The sequence below is a fragment of the Oryzias melastigma genome, linkage group LG8, assembly GCF_002922805.2.
Source record: "Oryzias melastigma strain HK-1 linkage group LG8, ASM292280v2, whole genome shotgun sequence".
Lineage (NCBI taxonomy): Eukaryota > Metazoa > Chordata > Actinopteri > Beloniformes > Adrianichthyidae > Oryzias > Oryzias melastigma.
In genome coordinates, this window is record NC_050519.1 from 7,632,912 (window position 1) to 7,654,188 (window position 21,277).

The following is a 21,277-nucleotide window of genomic DNA, read 5'->3' on the forward strand; positions in this document are numbered from 1 at the left end:
GGCTTCTCTTGGGGACGAAAATGCAGCGTTCATAGAACTACTGGACCAAAGTGGGTCTAGAGGAAAAAAGGGGGTCACGCAGTTTGAAGCTACAAAAGAGGACATTAACCTCATTCATTAATTATAATGGGAATAATGTTTGGAAAATAATTGATGGGTCAATTAAAGACCTACTTCTTGAGGTTCTATCTTGAAGGATAGATTGCATCTATGAGTTGCATGTAAATATCTTCATTTTGTTACATTTTATTAAATGCACCACATCTGAAATTCAAAGTGTTGGAGTCAGAAAAAAAATTCAAAAGCAATAAGTTTGGAGAAGTTATTTTGTTGGTAAAAATAAAGACAGGACCTTGAAGCATGAAATTGTGATCAAATATGAATTTTAGGAGCTAAATTCCTTATATTATAGAATGTGGGAAAGGGCACAAGTTTGTACTGGTTGAGCAGCCAGTGTTGCAGATGATTTCCTCAGTTGGGTCGTTTTTATTCCAAATTTCTCACAATTTTCTGACAGTTAATTCAGAGACGCAAACATTTCATTTTCCTGCACATGAAACAACTTGCTGATTTTTGTTAAAAAGTCTTAGAATTATTAAAGTTTCCTTTTTCCCTAAAAACTTCTATCAAAGTTTGTCTCCAATTGTACCTAACATTGTAAGGTGCTTACTTTATACAAAACCTGCCAATCATCTATAAAAATTCCACTCTGGTCATCTTTTTATCTATTATAAAAGCGTTCCCAGTGGTCTTTTAAATATGATTATGCTATTTTTAGCTAATTTTTATAAAGCAATGTCGTTTTCTCAGACATAGTTTCTGCAGAACGGCAGTAGTTCATCATATATTTTCCTCTTAATTGTGGGCGGGACTATTGGAATGGAAGTAAGGCCTCCCCCTACTTCCCATGATCCATCTGTTTACACTCTCTCTCGCTAGCTTTCAGCCCCTCACAACCCTAAACTAACATTATTAAAAAAAAGGCAACAACCAGATTATGTAATTATGCAAAACAGAGAAATAAAGTAATTAAGTAGGGGTGGGATTATATAAATTCACTTCTTCCCACTCTTTTTCAAGCAATAAATCAAACTCTACGGACTTTAGTTAATTATCACAAAATATGAATGAACCAAATGTGACATAAGTGGGTTTTTTTTGTTTGTTTTTTTTTTCTAATCAATGTATTTTATTGTTTCTGTGATGAGTTTGAATTAATTGTGTGTTTTGTTCAGTATTTTTCAATCTATGCTTGGAATCTATATGCTTGAAATAAACCAATCAATGAATTATAGGTACAACTAGCAATATTTGAGCTATCCAGCTATACAGTTTTGAGCCAGACGTTTCTCAAACAAAGATCTACTAGTCTATAAGTGGATGTGTCTGCATGGAGTAGAGCAGGGAGCTTGCGGCTTGCCGTAGTAACTTTGTATGTCACACCAACAAGCTTGTTTCAAATGGCATTTTTGCGTCTACTCCTGATTCACATCAATACGAATAAAGAAATACTCAGAAATGCAATTTAAGCTTAATCTTTTTTATATACAGTATGTCCTCCATTATCAGCAAAATGCCACAAAGTTGGTCTTTAAGATTCTTTTCTTTACTACTATTTCACTAGGCCAGTGCTTGATTCTGCCTGAATCTCATACTTTTACTGAAACTCACCTGCTGTTTCAAACTGCCGTTTCTAACAAGATAAATTTATTTGCCAAATATAACAAATGTAAACACTCTTTGATGTTATTTGTGCACATAGAAAAATAAAAAATCAATTCTGGTTTGATAAAAGCAAGCGGGTGAACACTATTAAATCCCCCGCTTTAGGCAGAATTTTTCAGCTGCTTTCCAATTGAAGTTTGTGATACCCCAAGCAGGATAGTATAAAGAAATACCGGGAATACGACTAAACTTTTACCCTTGATAATTTCCTTTAATCAAGCCTTGCAAGCTTCTGAATGTTTTGCAGAAGTGAACATTTTATAAATAATTGTACTGTTGCCAATTAGCGCCATTCCCTGCTAAGTAGCTTCAAATTTGGCACTGGAGAAGAAAGTAATGCTCGATGGATGTTAATTAATGCTGATGAAAGTTTAGCGCTAAATGTCAAAAAACAGTCGTTTCTAGGATAATTAAGGCCTTAAGAGCAGAGGTTTGGCTGATGTAGGTGTATCCTCTAGCACTTTAGATATAAAAACCACCTCTTTGCTCCCTCATCACTTAGTATTCCACACAGGTGTCATACTTGGTAAAACTTTAAATGACTTGCTGGCCAGCCTTCTCTTGTAAATTCCCTGAATCTTTCTCTATTGTTCTATAGTGTATCAAGAGTCCTTCAGCCGGCTCATGACCTGCTATGATTTAAGCTGAGAGCAAAGAAATCCCATTATGAACTGGAAGCTCCATGGTGGTTGACACTTCATACTAAGTTAAGACTTAAGGAAAAATTAAAGCATTGTGATAATAAATTAAACTTGCAGGAGAATTATAACAAATCAGCAACATTGTTAAAAGGCCAGCTTTGATTAAAATTGTATTTTTTGTGTTTTTAAGAAATTCTTGATGCATTCTTCAGCTGATAGAGGACATAAAAACAGAAAATTAAGCTCAAAATTGCTTTTCTGAATACTTTTTATTTTAGTTCATGAAATCAAGAGCAAACAAAAAAAAATGTAGCTTGGAACAGATTTGTGATATTTGTGGCGTAGAAAATAAACTGGGCGGGATACAAACCCACTCCTGCTCCACTTTGCTCTGGGGGCGGGGACAGGGGTGGGGCTTCTTTGTGCCAATGGTCCTGCCCACAACTCAGAGACAGATTTGTTGCTCTGCAGAATAGTGGTGGGCACATTTATCTGAGTATTGATAGTATTGATATCAAGGTGAAGTATGATACCAGCATAGTTAGATCAATACGTTCTTCAGTGATTCTATAATAAGTCCAATAAAGAGCTTGAATCAACTAATGGAGTTCATGCAAGCGCAGTGTCTATCTGTCTGCAGTGTTGCCAGATTAGGCAATAACAGCCCAATTTGAGTAAAAACCTACCCAATTTGTGCAGGAAACTGCCCAATCTGGTAATGTTGTCTGTCTGTGTTAACAGTATTTTTTCCTGTTGCTCACACACATCTTCCTGGTTCATTGGAGAGCGGAGTCATTAAAGAGCCACATGTTTACACCAATGGCAGGCTTGTCATTTCTTCTTTACTGTAATGAGGTGTGGGGAAATACTTTAAAAAGTTATAATAATAGATGTACTCCAGAAAAAAAGTTCTGAGAATTATAAATCACACAAGACCAAAAGGCCATGCACACCCACGATCTCTTTTTTCAAATTTAACACTCTTAAGTTCTCAGATCTTGTGTAGTTAAATATGGTGTTGACAATGTGGAAGATCAAAAACAGATTCGTTCCAGAGCATATTTGTGTGAAATGTATTACTAATTGCAATAATAAAAGGAAAGGAGACTTTTATTTACTCTTTGTACGGACTTCATTAAGACAAAGAAGTTTTGTGTTTATAGGAATAAAAGAGTAGAATTCTCTGAAACAGAAACCTCGCAAAAAATTCTGGTATTAAAAAGATTGCATAAAAAAAAACTAGGATTTGAAAATTAGAAATTTGTGAAAGTTGTGTAAAAAATATGTAATTATGTGGATACATGTGACAAGATGTTGTGTTTGTTTTATTATGTATGGATGACTCTTGTTCATTATGTATATGGTGGCACATGAGAGAAGAAATAAAATGAAATTGAAACATTTTTTGTTGTGCTGTTTGTAGTTTTTATATATCATTTTATATAGTTGCTTTTGTTTACCTTAATCACTTGTGACTATTTTATAACTGCCTTACTTTATTTTTCTTGTTAAATATATGTTTATGGTTCTAATGAAGTTACACCTTATTGCATTTTTGCTTTATAAAAATCTTGCTTTAGTTTCTGTTTTCTTACTATAAATATTGAATTGTGCCAGTATTAATAAACACGTACAATATTTTATCTATGTTCAGTTCAAGTCGTTGCAATTAACAAATTAACGTTCTTGTTTCTCGAAAGTCTCCATACTTTTTTATTATACACTTTTGTTTTTTTGAAATTATTCTATAATCATATATTTCAAGAAATAAAAATAATCGCATTGATATCTAGTAATACTAGCCCTGTAAATACTTGATGCCAGATCGATACACAGATTCCCAGTATCGCCCACTCCTACTGCAGAAACTATATCTTAGAAAAAGACAAAGTTTTTTTTTTATTTTTGGCCACAAGTTGCATAATCATAATTAAAAGACAATTGGGAACTCTTTGAAAATAGATAAAAAGATTATGGGAATAGGAATAGTTCATAATTCTTCCCAGCCTTTTCTTATAAAAATGCAGTGATCTGTGACTATTGACTAACACAACCATGCCTTTAGAACAAATCCACCTCAGAAGAAATTCAACTTTAAATAGCCATATGAACAGACACAAGCACATTTGATTTCATTTGGATTTTCAGATGGATTGATGATTTAAAAAAGAAAAAAAAACACCTGCAGGTGTAAATCTAATTTTCCAAGCCATCAAGTGACCATCAACATGTCAGATTCCTTTTTATTCTTTGCCCTCTGAGCCAAAGCGTCTGCTGGAGGCGGTTCTGTACCTGCTGACTCATAGCATTTCCTTCTGAATCAGGAGCTACTCTGCCCTCAGCACAGCTGAAAGTTTCAGACATTTCACAGCCGAGGAGGTTTTAAATGAACCAGAAACAATGTGGAGGCCTTAACTCCATAATAGTTTTAATATCTGATGGCTGGCAAAATGATAAAGTTCACACATATGCTGACAAAACCAGCGATAAGACAACCATCCTTATCTTTGTCAATTAATATGCCATGCTTTGCCAAGGTTTCACCACCAATTAACCTTCAGAAAGACACTGGAGCTAATTCAATTACACTGGACTGCAGGACCGTGTGTCTGACTGACAGCTCACCCTGCCTGTGTGTTCTGATTGACAGGCTGCGAACAGGAGCGTTCCCTGTGCTGAATGTTTATATCTGTCTGACCCAATAAGACTATCTGACACATTTAGGAAGTGGGTGTTATCGCTTTGAGATTGCCTTGCCAAAGACAATGCTAGATAACTTTAACTTAAATAAATTACATGGAAACTGCCCTCTTTCGTTTCCTGCAATTTTGCAGTTTTCCTTTTTTTGGGGCATAAAATAGAAGACTCTGGAGATTTTTTTGCTAAAGGGTTTTCAGCAGGCGGTAACATGAAAATGTGTGTTTATTCAGCCAGCATTTAAGAAGACTGGGATGATTTCATTCATATATATATATATATATATATATATACACACACACACACACACACACACACACACAACTAATATCACAAAAGGCTGCAGGTAAAGAAAGTAACAGGAGGCGTTGGCGCTTGCCAGCGTTTAAGAGAACTGGGATGATATGTATATAGATATATATATCTACATATATACTATATATATAGATAGATATATATACACACACACAACTAATATCACAAAAGGCTGCAGGTAAAGAAAGTGACAGGAGGCGTTGGCGCTTGCCAGCGTTTAAGAAGACTGGGATGATATATATATGTATATATATCTATATATAATATAGATATATATATCTATATATATACTATATATATACACACACACACACAACTAATATCACAAAAGGCTGCAGGTAAAGAAAGTGACAGGAGGCGTTGGCGCTTGCAAGGATGTTAGGAGAGTCCGCCTTATGCTGTTTCCATTTGATCCATCTACACCGAATGCAGGACTGAAGGGTAACAGCAGGGTGGCAAATAGAAACAACCTCCTTGTGTGATAGCTTTGCCGCCAAAATGAAACTGTCTCTTCTTTGAAGAGAAAAGTTATTGTTCCTGACAGAGCAAATTCGCTCAAGCTTAATATGGGGCAGAAGATGCATCGGAGGGCTTGTTCTTGACTATCAGGGGAGTGAAAGGTATATCGGTGCTCCGCAGAAAGCCAAGCGTGGACTTCAAGGAGATCTCAACGCAACATGACAGGTATACTGCTGAGAGGGCTTTTATTCTTGCTAATCTAAAGGCTGCGCGGACTAAAGGCCAACCAACTGATGGACATCAATGACGGTAAATAGAGAGAAAAGATCAGCAAGCGCTGGCATTTTTTAATGAAATTTGAAGAAACACATTTTGCCCTTTCATTCAACTGAAAAAAAGCAAGTTCCTGAGGTCTTAGTTAAATATGTTTGGCATGCTCTTGCTTTAATACTGAAAAAGCTCTCTTTTGAATCATGTCTGGACAAATCTGTTCATAGCAATTAAAGGAGAGGTACTTATATCTTATGGCCTCTTTTTTAAAGTATTTTATGTTGTCATATATTCACGCATCAGTTTTTAATTTTCTTCACCACCATAAAGTCACACATTTTGGGAATTTTTCCATTAACAAGAAGCCAATATAAACTATTGCAGTGTGCATAATAAATAGGGATACGGTTTTCCCTCACTATATCGCAGTTGGAGATTTTTTTTGTGCAATTTTGCATGCTTTTCTTGTTAATTCTTCATTCTGGATCCTGATTGGGTGCTTAGAATGTCAGTTAATCTCTTCTGTGTCGTGTCACCTGTACAAAATGAGTTCAGTTTATCAAATCTACATAAATATTTTATCTCCAGCAGATCTTTGTTTTCATTTTATACTGGACGTATTTTTCTTCGAAATGGAATCCACTGCATTTTGCCTTGTAAGTTATGAACCGTTATCAGGAGAAGTGTACATTGTGAGTCAGTGTGTTGTGCATAAAAGTATGCGAGTGTTGTGTGTCATCTGTTACTGTCAAATGAGTTCTGTTTAGTTTTTCTTTGCTGATTTTTGCTCCTCCATGCTTGTCTGAATTTGTCTGAGTACTGGAAAGAAGGACCCTCTCAAGATGTTTCATCTCAAGAGGCAATATCCTCCCATTTGGGATTGAAAATGTCTAAATAACTGAATAAACAAAAGAAACAAGTGTAAAAAATTTGAACGTCTGAGAAAAGTGTATAGTGTGTAGTGAGGGGTTTTACAGCCTGAAAACATCACAGGTTAACTTTTTAGAAAAGAACCACCCCAATAAATGAGGAACATTGTGTATTTAAGGGTTTGATTACTACAGAAACAAATTCTTGGACATTTTCTTTTGAATACGTATATTTCAGGTAGCATATTAAGTCAACTATCAGGTAATGCACACATTAACCTTTAAATAGGACAAAAGTTGCGGGGGCGAAAAAATTGTAAATCAACTCAAAAAGTTGTAAAAACTTAGAGAAATTCTCTTTACAGACTGATTCTTCAACTTTATGCTACCTTTTCCAAAACTATGATGGAAGATTCTTTCAAAAAGAACTTTACTGCATATAGTTTGAGATTGATTGTTCCATTACACTATTGATCAACGTATAAAACTGAGACATTCTCTTCAGTTTTTTTTAAATTTCCATCACTTATGGTAGTGCCCTTTTGAGGTAAATGTTCAAAGACCCACTCCAACATGATGCTTTTAACATGTTCTTGTAGCATTTTTCTCATGGAGGACAAATATTAAAGATTAAAACCTAATTTCTGAGTAGTTATTCATCAAACCTGTGATGGACTAGGAGCAGATAAGAAACAAAGCACTAAGTTGTAACGCAGCAACTGAAATGGGCGGGCCAAAGTTTTCCCGCTCCACTCTATTCTGATTTAACTACTTGCAGACAAATAGATCCATTAACGTCTTCATTTTCCTTGTCTGAGCTTGGATCTAGCTCAAAACTGTACGGCTGGATTGCTCTAGTATTGTTCACCATTTTTGTTGCACCTGTAATGTTAACTTGGGGTTGTGAGGGGCTGTAAGCTAGCGAGAGAGAGTGCAAAAAGGGGAATGATGGGAAATCAGTGGAGGCTTACTTCCGTTCCAACAGTCCCACCCACAATTCAGAGGCATATATCTGATAAACATGAAACGATCTGATGAATATCTGATAATCATAATAAAAAAATAAAAAGAATGCCGGGAACACTTTTAGAATAGATCAAGAGATGATTGGAGATGACCAACATGTGACCCTTGCACAAACATACCTGAGCTGACAACGTTTTAATTTTTACCATTATGAAACATGTTTAAAAGACCTCAGACTTTTTTACATCCAAGATGCAATGTTGAAAAATCTGAAAAGCTTCCTAACTTGTGCAGTTTGTCAAGTAGGAGTTATTTTTTTTTACATTTTTTTCAGTCATGTCAAAAAGATGTTGTTAAAAAAATAATGCATCAACCAGTAAGAACATTAACTACTGCATCAACCAAAAATTTATCACAACCTCTGTTTTAAACATACAAAAATCTCTCACTGAGTAATACATAAAAATGTTGAGTCAATAAATGTCATCTGTGCAGTGGCCTTCAGGGGATTTGTAGCAGCTTCGACTATAATTCTTAGTGCAAAGTTGAGAGGCCATATAAGCAGATATATCACAAAGTGAGCAGATGCTTTATGTCATGTAATTAATCATTTGCACAAGTGTTTTTCTTCACTGCGGCCTGTTGAAGAAGCTGACCTCAGTCAGCCTAAAAAAAAAAAAAAAAAAAAGACAATTTCCCCCTGTCTACACACTGTTGAATAAATTTATAATTCTGTCCCAAATCTTGGTCTGAAAGGGACTTCTGTGAAGTATAATCAAAGCTGGAGGTTGTTAAAACACTCATTTTACTGCAGCCTTTAATAATGCAAAGTGTTTCATCACTGCTGTGGCCTAATCAGAATGGGCAAAGGCAGAGAGAACTATTTGAAAAAGAAATTCAATTCTAATGGATCACAGATGCACGCCATTGATGGGCCACATTTTTTAAGAGAGCAGAAAAATGAGTGCAACTATTTATTAGAGTAGCATGATATCAAGCTTGAAAGGGGCATGTATTCAGGAGCTAACGGAATATTGTGAATGAGAGGAAATATGACAGATTCAGCTCATCAAGGCCAATGGGTTCAGCTGTGTTTTGGTTATGAAGCCAACGCGCCTTCCTGCAAAGTCAATCAGCATCTTTTGTCTGATGTTCGTTCACATGACAGGCACCTGATCCAACTCCATGCTGCTGTAAAAACCCATAAAAACATCTTAAAGGAAGTCAACTCAGAGTACAGTAAACTACTGCAATCCTTAAACAGTATGCAAATGAGATAATCATGTCTTGCTTGAAATCACGTTTGTTTAGTTTCCGTATTTATAAAACTTTGGTTTAAAAGTCTTTTCCATCCAAATTACTTCCTAAATTCTTCTTATTTAATATTCTGCCAAACATCTAAAGCCCATGTGTGCTTATGAAGACTTGGATATGTCAAAAACAAACAAAAGATGTGTCCAAAGAAGGCAGTGGTTTGCAAAGAAAAGCACAGTCAACATTTTTTATAAACAAATGCACTTAAAGTTGTCTAGCAGCAAAAGATGTTTTAATTCCATTAAAATGTTCAAAGATTTGTTCAAAGATTTATCTTTTTTCAAATATTTTTAATGTATTTTTTCTGAAAACTGAAAAAAAGGTTTAGTTAATACTGATCAAACAAAATAAATGCAGATGAAGAGCTTTTATTATTAATTAAGGGGATATGATATAATTTATGTGTTTTTCTGGGATAAAAACTCCCTGTAATAGGCCGAGGAGACCACATGGGGCAGTAGAGCACGGTTAGCTTTCCTGACACTCATAAGTCTGTCTTACTGTTTAAAGGAAATAGCATCATGACCTATCTGGCATGTCAAGATGTCTGAATTAGGTTTGGCTATAAACAAAAGCAGCCATATTTTTAACTCTGAAATGTATTAGGGCTGTCAACGTTAACGTGTTAATACACGTGATTATTAAAATAAAAAAATAAAAAAAAACGTGTTTATTTCTTAGCACTAATTATTTACACTCCGCAAAGCAACTGTCTTCCGCCAGTACACGCTTCCATGGCAAGCGTTAATGTCTGATAATGCACACTTCATCGCACATTATCCCGCTTGTAACTTTGTCTCTTACAAAATAAATAAATATTCAATCAATTTTTACCATTTTATTTTTATTTTTTCAGCTTAGATCGCTTTTCACAAAAGGTGGACTATTTAATAGGTAATTCGGCCCATTGCCATGGTAACGCGGCAATGCTTCACTGAGTCGGAAGCGATTTTGACAGCAGCGGCAAAGGAAAGTGAGGCACATAAGGTTCAGAGTGAAAGTTTACCTCTTACTGTAAAGATCACGAAGCAAACGTTTGTTTTAAAGAAGTCTGCACGTATAGAACATTGTGACCGGAACTTTTTTTGAAGGCACGCATCCACACCCAGCAGCCAATCAGAATCGAGTATTCACTCGGACCATTTAAAGTGCAGAAACACAATGTTTGTTTCTTATAGCTGTATGTCAGCATCTTTGTTTTCGTGGAGTAATACCACAGGTTTACTCTATTTAGAGTTACACTTTATAAATTTAAACTTTCAGAATATAAAAATCTGGCCTAAAATTTAACCTATTAAAACATTGTGATTAATTACAACCCAAAAATGTGATTAATCTAATTTTTTTTTTTATCGATTGATAGCACTAACATTTATACAAGGGAACAGTGGATGCAGTTTATTTTCTACAAACATAGCAATAAGGCTTTTTGGAGTACAAAAAAAACTGTCTGAAAATGGAATTGGCTTACATTTTTGACTGACTGTTAACAAATACTTTTTTCAGTGATGAATAAAAAAAGCAAAATTATCCCTCCTCCCACCTGTCTGTTTTCTGCTAAAAGAACAGTAAGCTCATCGAACAGCAGACGGTGTGAAAAACAGGTTCAGTTGTTGCATCACCAGTTGGTTAAGACCCGGCTTTAGCAGGCATTTTTTTAAAGAGAAGAGAAAAGAAAAAGTTTCAGTTTCCAGTTTGGAAAACGTGGCTTAAAGCAGTAAAATGGTTTATAAGAAGATAAATTCCGTGTAGATTGGATTGCATTGGTTTAAATAGTTAATTTATTATTTGCTCGCTTGGAAAGATGAGAAAAAAAGAAATTATATCATGCCATAAAGTACAAGATTAATGAATTAGTTTTTTGTAAAAGCCTTCTTAACATTTAAGCAGTTCCTTTATGTTGTATACTGTAATTCCGATGTGAATCTGTTATAGAATAAAAACGGTAATAAAACGGTAAACAAAAACAGGGCAGCTACATTCGAGTTGTGACTTTGCAGTGACTTTGACAGCTGATAAATCACCGGTCCGGTTTCGCAGTGTAATAACTGCTTCAAATTGAGTAAGTTTTCAAAGCATGCGAGACAAGGCATTCTTTATGAAGCTTCCGCCACAATCCTGACAAATTACCACCCAACGTGGACAGTCAGGCACTGATACTAATCTTTAAACCTTTTGAGATGCAATTATCAGCTTCAGTGCAATCTTTCAAAGGAAGTCAAGCGGCACAACAATAATGAAAAACACATCAATTTTGATGGAAGGGTCACTTCCTGTTAAATACAAATAACCAAAGAAAGCAGGTTTTGATTAAAGTTTTCAGAAAATTCACTATTTTTCCCACAGTTATTGGAGAATGAGGGTGGCATAATAACAAAGCACGTGAGCTAATGAAACGAGTCCCAGCAAATGGTTTCTCTAATGATGCTGTGACAGTTTTCTCATTTGAGTAGACTGCTGTCTTGTCTCCTGCTGTCTTCCAGACCAAAGAGAGGCTCCCAATGGAACCAAGTGTCATGGAAAGACAGCATACCTGGCATTTTTCATTTCACTGCATTATAAAGAGTGAGTCATGAAATATTTACTTGCATCTAGATGACGGAGACGGATGATTGCATGCTAATGTCTTGGCTGTCCGTTCATTGATTTCTCTTAGAAGTAATAGTGCCACAAACAATTAATTAAATAGTTGATTAGTCACTGATTATTTTTTCACATTAATCGACTAATCGAGTCACGTGCAAAGTGAATGTAAAGCACACATATTAACCATCCTTAGCTTTAAACTAACTAGAAACTAGATATATAGCATTACGTGCGATAATACTAGTGTGAATGCTGTAAGCTGAATTTGGCTGCTGAGGATGCTAGTGCTGATAGCTGAAGATGCTGAAAAAGATAGCTGAAAACGTTAAAGCTGATAGCTGAAATTGCTGAAGCTGATAGCTGAAATCTCTGAAGCTAATAGTTGAAATCGCTGAAGCTAATAGCTGAAAACGCTGAAGCTGATAGCCAGCTAAAATATTAGTTAAATGCCAAATAAGCCTAAAAAAAACCACTTGGCTTTGCCAAAACAGCTAGCATGTAGCTGTAAAATTAGCTAAACTTCAAAACAGCCTAAAAGACAAAAAAAGCTAAATTAGCCAAAAAGCTAGCATGTAGCTGAAATATTTGCTTAACACCAAATTAGCCTAGAAACAGAAGAAAATTCTAAATTAGCCAAAATAGCAATGATGTAGCAGCTGAAATCATAGCTAAATTCCTTGAATAGCCTAAAAAACAAAAAAGCCAAAATTAGCCAAAATAGCTAGCATGTAGCTGAAATATTAGCTAAACTTCAAAACAGCCTAAAAAGTAAAAAAAGCCTAAATTAGCCAAAGTAGCTAGTATGTAGCTGAAATATTCACTTAAGTCCAAATTAGCCTAAAAACCTGAAAAATCAATAAATTAGCCAAAATAGCTATAATGTAGCTGAAATAATAGCTAAACTCCCTGAATGGCCTAAAAAACAAAACAAAAAAGCCTAAATTAGCCAAAGTAGCTAGCATGTAGCTGAAATATTAGCTAAACTCCAAAATAGCCTAAAAAAAACCTTAGTAAATGCCAAATTAGTCCAAAAAGCTAGCATAATGCCATTATAACTTTCAATTTGACTACACTCTGACTCCATATAATATATAGTAACGACTAATCAACTATTAAATTAGTTGTCAACTATTTTAATAGTCGATTAGTCGACTAATCATGGCAGCCCTAATTAGAAGCAGTAAAACTTTGTGTGTATAAAAGAAAATTCTTGTCTTATGTAAAGAAATAAAATGGGAAGCAAAACTTGTAAAACCTGGTGGGCAGCTTTTAGAGGTGCAAACAAAAGCAGATGGTCAGAGATCCTTCTTTAAAGCTGAGTGGCTCGGGTTTTTAATCCTGTTCTGTAGGCGATAAACCAAAGCCTCGCTTAGCTCTTCTTTTTATGTCTGCACCACTATAGCAGCTGTGCAGCGTTGTGCTTTCAGGTGGTCTCTAACAGCCGTCCGTGGTAACGCATCAAATCAGAAACCTCCACACACCTTTTTTTACACATAAATGCAGGGAAAACGAAGATTAGGAATACATTTTTTTCAGTCGATAGTCATGCATCTTTTATTTAAACTTAAGGGGTTTTTATCTCGACAACACAGCAATGAAGAAATGTAAAAATTCTATTCGCTTGGCAGAGCAGAGATTTAATCTGCGATTTAACTGGCGGAAGGAAGGACACAACTTGAGGCTGAGGAGAGCTTTGATTCACTTTTACATCTTAAATTTCGACTGAGACAAGAGGCAGTGCTGCCTGTGCTGCATGGCTGAAGAAATGGCATGTAATAAGAGGGAAACACTGAGCTGTCAGGATATGAGAGAAGTATCCTGTCACAAGGAGAAAGGTGCCACAGTGTTTTATCAGTGGCATGGAAAAAAGTCATTAGGAGGTGTGTAAGCAATGGCCGAAAGCTATCTGTCATAACAGTGGTACCATGTTTAAACTCCATTTATTTCTTCATGATTGGGTTTTTCATTTTAGAGCAAAAGGCTAGTGTCCTGAGACTTTGATTTCTAAAGAAAACAGTGAAGGATTTTTTTACAAAGGGAAGGTGAAAAAGCTTGGCAGATAACTTTGTCATACATTTACCTTCAAACAATGTCAATTATCAATCACTTGATGTAGATTGGGGCCTTTTCAAGCATTTCTTTACTCTTACAACTTACTTTTATAACTTATTTAAAGGGCCTATATCATGCAAAATCAACTTTTTGAGCTTTTAAGTGTGTTTTAATGTTAATTCCTCACAAAAAACACCCTCAAAGAGATAATTTACTAGATTCATGGATATATTTGGATTCCTCTCCAATACCGCTCTCTAAGCATTAGCCCCTCCCAAATGATTGGGTCCCCATGTTCATACGTGTCATTGACTGTAAATAGGAACTGGACACACTGACCCCTCCTCCCTCATGTTCCAAACAGGAAGTAGACTTCTATAGAGAAATAAACAGTTATGACTCAGTCATTCTATTTGTCAAAATATCCATTCTTGATCTGACATCTTTTTCTAAATATCTTCTTTTACAAGTTATTTAAGTTATAAACTGACCAATCAGACTCCTCAGTAAAAGCACCTCGAATCGTTTGATTGACAGATTCTCACGAGCTACTTTCAGTGGAAAGGGGTGTGAACTTCGAACAAGCTTACTCCTGATTGGCAACAGTAGTTGCTATAGAAAGTTTGACTCAGATTACCCAAACCAATCACTGTCGTCTGGTTCCAAATGGCGGCGCCCAAATTGGCCTCATTTCGCTGTAGCCAGAGATGGGTCCTTTTCTATGGCTGACGTCAAAGCTGGTTGAGTCCATCTCTATTCACAGTCTATGATACGTATGATCGTGGGGGAACAGCCCCTTCCAGGAAGAGTCTGCGCTGCTAGCCTCAGGCTAACACACACACCCTTTCTCTATGAGCTAGCGGTGATCAACAGAAAACTTTGATTTTAGCGTCCTTTTGTTTAGCAATTCCTATTATAAATGCAGTATGAAAGACCCTTCGCTTAGCTTTTCATCTATCAGTCAGAAATAATTGCACTTCAAATTCCAGATCTGACTCTTGGTCAATAAAGTAAGGCTCCACAATATGCACATCTATCTTTGCAAAAAATCTAATTTTGTTTGTTTTTGTGGGTGAAACAAAGACACAATACCGTGGCCGGCACTTGGCTGACGTCATGAAATGGGCGGAACCCACAAGGAGGAAAAAGGCGGAGCCTCAGAGATTGAGGGTAGGAAAATGAGCTTGTGAAAATAATTCATATTTCATAAAAAATTGTTCTGTAGTGTGTTAAAGGTCAAATGAGATCATGTGTATGGTTATAGTTTACTCTGAAAGGTTTAGAATAGTGTGATATAGGCCCTTGAAATTTTTTTTTATGGCAATCTTTTTAGTACAAAACCAACTTCTTTGTCTTAACTGATATTTTTTATAATAATTTCATGATAAACCTGAAACTGTCCCTAAAATCAATTCTGAGTTGTAAGTTCTATATCTTTTATTGCATAAACCACAAAATTGAGAAAAAAAAAATTTAAATATGACAAAAATCCAACGTGTAAAGACTAAAAAAAATGTATAATTCAAAGGAAAGCGAAGAAAAAGTCAAGAAAATGTAAAAAAAATATAAAAAATACGTAAAATAAATTAAAAAGCCCAGCAAACTATACAATGTTCCAAGGTATTCTTCTAATGGTTATCACGTTTATTTGTCATAACTCGTCTTTTATTTGTTTTAAGCCAAGGATCTTAAAACTTTTTGAAGCTTTCACATTAAATTTTTAATGAATCCAATACTAATAGGAGGGTCGGTATAATTCCAAAATAAACAACCATCATGATTATCAAATGCACCGGAGAGTTCAGAGATAACTGAAGGGTAATTAAATTACTTATATGTAATCAAGTGTTTCATTTTGAGGTGTTTTAACAAATGCTTTGTATTTATTCAAATAGTTTTATAAGGTTCTGCCACCAGGGGACTATGTAAACAAAAGTTGCCATATATATCATCATCAGTAAGAAACTGACCTAACTGAATTATTTGTGTCACCAAAAACCCTTATTATTACACTTGTTAAATTGTGAATAATATCTTTTCAGCACCTAAAGTGACATGCATTCGTGTTTTAAACCAGTGCCAAGTGTTTAGCCTTGTTTCCCCTTTTGAAAAGTGGTTTAAAGGCTGATCCACTTAGACCACTTCTTGTCTTCTTTTAAAAGGATTTTTTTTTTTTTTTTGCTGATTGAATTTTGGGTTCTTTATTTAACTAATTATTTAGTTGGAATGAGGTTGCTTTTCCAACTCGGTAAACAAAGTCGGGATGTATTGATTTTCTGATCTTGTACTCAGGTTTGTTTTGCCGGGATCCAACGCGGACTCAACAGTGGAGTGAAGTCGACTCTGCACAGCAACTTCCCGTCCCACAACATGTGGCTGATTCCTGTTTGTTTGCTGGTTTGGTTTAATTTTTATCGTTTGTGCTCAAAGATGAACTATGGATAGAAAAAAAAAAGTTCCACAACTTTTTTTTTTTATTAATTTATCCTTGTTAAGTTTGAGAACTTTGCACTATTAATGAAATGCAAGGTTAAGAGTTTAATCAGACAAGAGAAACACCTTACACATAAAGTTTTTGGTTTTTGCTATTTTTAAAGTTTTTTTTTCTACTTGCATACATTTAAGGTAAAAGTTTGAAAAAATCAAATACATGAAGGAGATTCATGCATACATAAAACAATTTACCAAAAAAAGAGCTCAGTTTAGGAAATGCATTACAGATAAAAATGTTACAGATATACCTCGTCATTTAAATTCATAAACCCCCTGCACGTACTGTATGCAAATGAGCAATTTCCTATTTTAATTATGCAGTGTTTTTATAGAAAATGCAGATTTTCCTTTAAGTGTAGGAAAATACACACGAAAAAAAGATATTTACATTGCATTACCAGCAGAATAACTGAAGCAAAAGTGGGAAAGCGTCATTCAGACCATGTGACAGAGCCAGTGTGAGGTTATCACGGGCCAAAATGACATTGATGCATTCAGTGACGCGATAATGAGGAGGGTTACATTGTTTTGATGTGGAAGGAGCCCCTGTAATTGCTGACCAGAGAATGTTTTAGAATCATTTCATGTGACTAATTTAAGACTCCCTCAGGGATCCATGTCTCTTACAAGCTAATCCATGATGCTCTTTAAAGTAATCCATTCAAATAAGTCTCCCCCAGTATCATCGATTAAGACTCCTGGTTGATGGAGAAGCTTGGACTATGCAGCACGATGAGACGAAAGCTGCAGCAGCTAAAATGGAAGAACGGTCATTTAATGTGTTTTTTACTTTGAAAACGATGTTTTTGTTTCAATTTTAAGGGTATTACTAAAATATTGAGTTGGGAAAGTAATGAAAAAAAACTATTACTGCTTCACCTGTTGTGAAAAAAATCATTTTGTAGGAGTATTTTTTAATATGTTACCCACAAATGAAAAATATACTGTGTAATGAACAGAAACTCAATTATTTGATAAGAAATATACATATAGTCAACCCACACCCTCCCAAAAAAAAGCAACTCCTCAGTTCCTGCATGTAGAGAGGAAGAAAAAAAACATTGAAAACCTCTTTTGCTGTTAAAAAACATGACAAATGCGATAATGAAACCACAGGGCACCTCTCCTCTGTTCGCTGTTTAATTATGGACGACCCGAGTCACTAGTGAGTCATCCAAGTTGAAAGGTTATGCAGGTTATGAAAAATGATTGCAAGAAAATGAATCATTGATGATTACCAGGGTCACATTATTTCTGTAAAGGCCACTTTAGTAGCACCGATTGCTCAGTGTGAACACACTCCGGGTGTTATCCCTGCACATCAGTCAGTGAAAGCACAAACTACTTCGATTTGCTCTAACTGGAGGGTAAAAAAATTGTTGGATAAACAAAAATATTGGTTCAGACTCACTTAATGAAGAGCAAAACTCAAGAATGTTGATTCAGAATTCAATTTACAATTTGAAGTCAGGCAAAATAAACACAAGGTGGGTGCAAACAGCTACAAACTATTGGAAAAACGATGTAAAATCCAATGAAACAAACAGTGACAAAATATGGGATAAACAAAAGTTAGGTAATTGCATTTGTGTAGCTTCTTATGTACACTCGATTCAAATGAGTTTCGAAGAAAAGCAGAAGCTTTGCCAACATGCAAGAAAATTAAATAGCAATAAAACAATAATGAAGCAATAATAACATGTGGCTACCAATGATGGGATGTGCTAAATTTTTAAATGAACAATAAACAAAGTGGAGGAGTGCAACACTAAACGAACTTTACCAAAGTAAAGTTGCCAGATTTGCAATACCCTTTTTTTTAATTTGCTGGGTTTATTAGTTAGCCTTGTTTTAAGCTTTCCCAAATTCCCTTATATGTACTGTGGGACTTCTTGTCTGGCCCTTAAATACCCACTCCAATAAATGTTTTTATTTTTTGTGTTTTAAACGTTATTTTTGCATTTTCTTTTTCATATTTGAGGACTTATTTAGAATAACTATGATTAAAACTGTGTTTCTGAGTATGGCTATGTCCAAATTCCTGCGTTCGCCATTTTGCAGTGTTATCCGAATCTACAATTCCAAAATTGAGTGCACTAGAAATTTCCCAGAAGTCTTTGCAAAAAACTGGCGGGCATCGATGCTCACATTAGCAAATATAAATAACGATACTTTGCAGTCGAACAATTTTTGTGAAAAATAAGGTGTTTAAATGTATATATTTTTTGTAAACCATCCACATTTTCATCATCAGAACACAGTGGAGTCACAAATTGATTTGATTTTCACCTTGTGAAATCAGTGACGTCATATCTGGTGTTTAAAAAAAAAAAAGAAAGAAAAGTAGTGAGCATAGTGTCCAAATTGCTTTTAAAATCTAGAGCACCCGCACTATATAGTTTTTTTTAGTAGTTCTACATCTTAATTCAAATTGCGTTGGATCAGAAAACCGGATGCTACAAAAACCTGCGGCCAATGAGGCAGCTGCTGACTGGGTGCGCCAAAATCTCTATTAAAGGCTTTCACAGCCATATCACGGCTGGAGCACGGAAAAATTTTTATCCCCTGGGGTACAGATGCTGTTAGCAGTGGACTGGTAGTACGACGTGCGACATACGGCCAGGGAGTTGTCGCGCGGTACAAAAATTGGCCGCCGTTACACGTGGAAATAGTTCTTGAACCGCACAAAAATGGTGACTGCTTGTACCGCCGTGCTATAGCTGTGGAACAGCAGTGCAACTGCAGTTTCAGTCCGAGATCGGGCACGTCTAAGCCCCTGTGGCAGATTTTCCAAATTTTTTACCCATGATATGGCTGTCAAATCCTTTGGGACCGGCCCTTTACCACTTCTCTCTTCCGCCACCTGGCACACACTCATTTTCTTCATCCGAGCTGGCCTTTGGCTCAAAATTGTACGGCTGTACTAATCCAATATTGCTCACCATTATTTTTGTACCGCTAATGCTAGCTTGGGGCTATAAGCTTATACCATATCTAATGAGCCACTGCCGCTGGGCATAAAATATTTCTTTTAAAACGACGAAGGCTTTTGATTTTGGCTAAAAACTTTACAGTCATAATTAAAAGATTACTGAAAGAATATTTTATTATACATCTATAATATATATGTATATCTATCTATATATATATATATATATATATATATATATATATATATTATACACCATATATACAGTTGAAGTAGGACTTCAATGACTATTGATGCAAATATGTATCAAACCATTTCAGCTCCAAAATTATGTTAATTTAGTATCAACTTGAAAACAAGAACATAACATAAGTTATTTTTATATTTTCATTTTTTTCTTTTTTCTTTTCAGGAAACAACTTCAAGTGTCAAGGGGTTAAATGAAAGAAATTCAAGATAAAAACATTTTTAACACTGTTAGCAAGTTTTGTTTAGTTTGTTTTTTAGGGAAAAAAATGTAGGCTCTTCCAAAACTCAAGACAGTCCACCAAAAGACTCATGGTAAATCTGAGTAGATCTGCTCTTCTCTGTTATCTGCCAAGAAGAGGCTGAATTATCTGGTCAGGAGGAGGTCCAGCTCCGTCCTGGGTAACTGCTTACTGGACTCTGGAGGAGGTAGGTGAGAGGAGGATCCCTCAGCTACAGACCTGAGACACCCCCAGTGTAGCAATAAGCACTTGTTCCCATGGTTGTTGGACTGCACTACTTCTATACTCCACTACTTCTTGTCTTGTTTATTTATTTACTCATTTGTTGGCTTGTTTGTCCTATTCTGCGATTTGTGCTGTTATTTAGTTTTCCTTTGAGCTGCCATGACAGGTGATTTTTTTTCCCCTCTTCAAGATGAATACTTGTTTACAGAGTTTACAATGACAGTTTTAACAGTCAATGCCAGTTAAGATGAGATATTTAAGGACTCAAAGGTGAGGAAGTTGTTAATCAGAGGTACTTTTAGGCTAAAACGATGCTTCAAATGATCGTGTTGGGCTGAAACTCGTGTTAAATTGCCACTAGCTGTCACACACCTTTGTGTACGGAATTTCCACCAAATATTTGACCCAAACCCCTCGTGGGCAGTTAGCTGCAAGCATAGATGCACTCTGGAACCATTTGGTGATTTACCCCTTCAATTAAACCCTTAATACTGCACAGGGAGCCATTGGGTTCCACTTTTACAGTCGCTGTGGCCCGACCCACAATCTCGCAGTCATAACTAGGCCACTGAGTAGTTGTAGATCTTGTTGCAGCCTCTGACAGCGTGTATCCGCTGAAGGATATCCGTGCTGTCCACTCTCAGGATGACATGTCCTCTGAGTGACTCGGCACTGTACTGTTCTTTGTCTTGTGTATTGACCAGTGGATTAGCGATGTGATCCTCTTAGGGGGCGTTTGCTCATGCAGAGCCTCGGCTAAGTCAACACACACGCACAGCTGCACCAAAACACCTGCACCTACCTCTGTAATCTGGGCTGGAATCCTCGGTGTGAGAAAGCATCCCCGGTGGCCTCCAGCCGTGCAGACGTTCCCTGATTTCGATGGTAAACTCTGGAAAACAGTAAAGGACAAATTTCAGCGGAGAAATACGAAAACAACAAGAGTTTTTCCTTTTTTTAGATGTCACTTAAGTTCAGATTTTGCTTCATTTATCTGTCATTTGTTTCCAAATGTATCATGTTACTATAGTAGTTAAATAAATTCATTTTCTGATCTGCCCTTTAAACCAAATTTTTCCACAAATGCCAAACCTAGCGACTTGTTTTTTCAGAAGTTGTGTTTCATAGCTATTTTAATAAGGTCACCATAATTAATTAAAACCACAGAGGTCAAACTGAATGTTATAAATAACATTTAGAATTATCATTGTCCAAAAAAAGAGTTCAGCTCTTTTTTTTCCCCTTTTA

The 21,277-nt window shown here is 35.8% G+C and overlaps 1 protein-coding gene across 1 annotated transcript in view; it reads right to left on the bottom strand.

Annotated features, from left to right (window-relative positions):
- elfn1a (extracellular leucine-rich repeat and fibronectin type III domain containing 1a) overlaps nt 1-21,277 on the bottom strand; it is an 85,107-nt gene that overhangs the window by 9,978 nt on the left and 53,852 nt on the right. Inside the window, exon 2 of the mRNA XM_024272898.2 lies at nt 20,832-20,921. The gene's annotated coding sequence lies outside the window, so the exon portion shown is untranslated. The remainder of the gene's footprint in view (nt 1-20,831; nt 20,922-21,277) is intronic.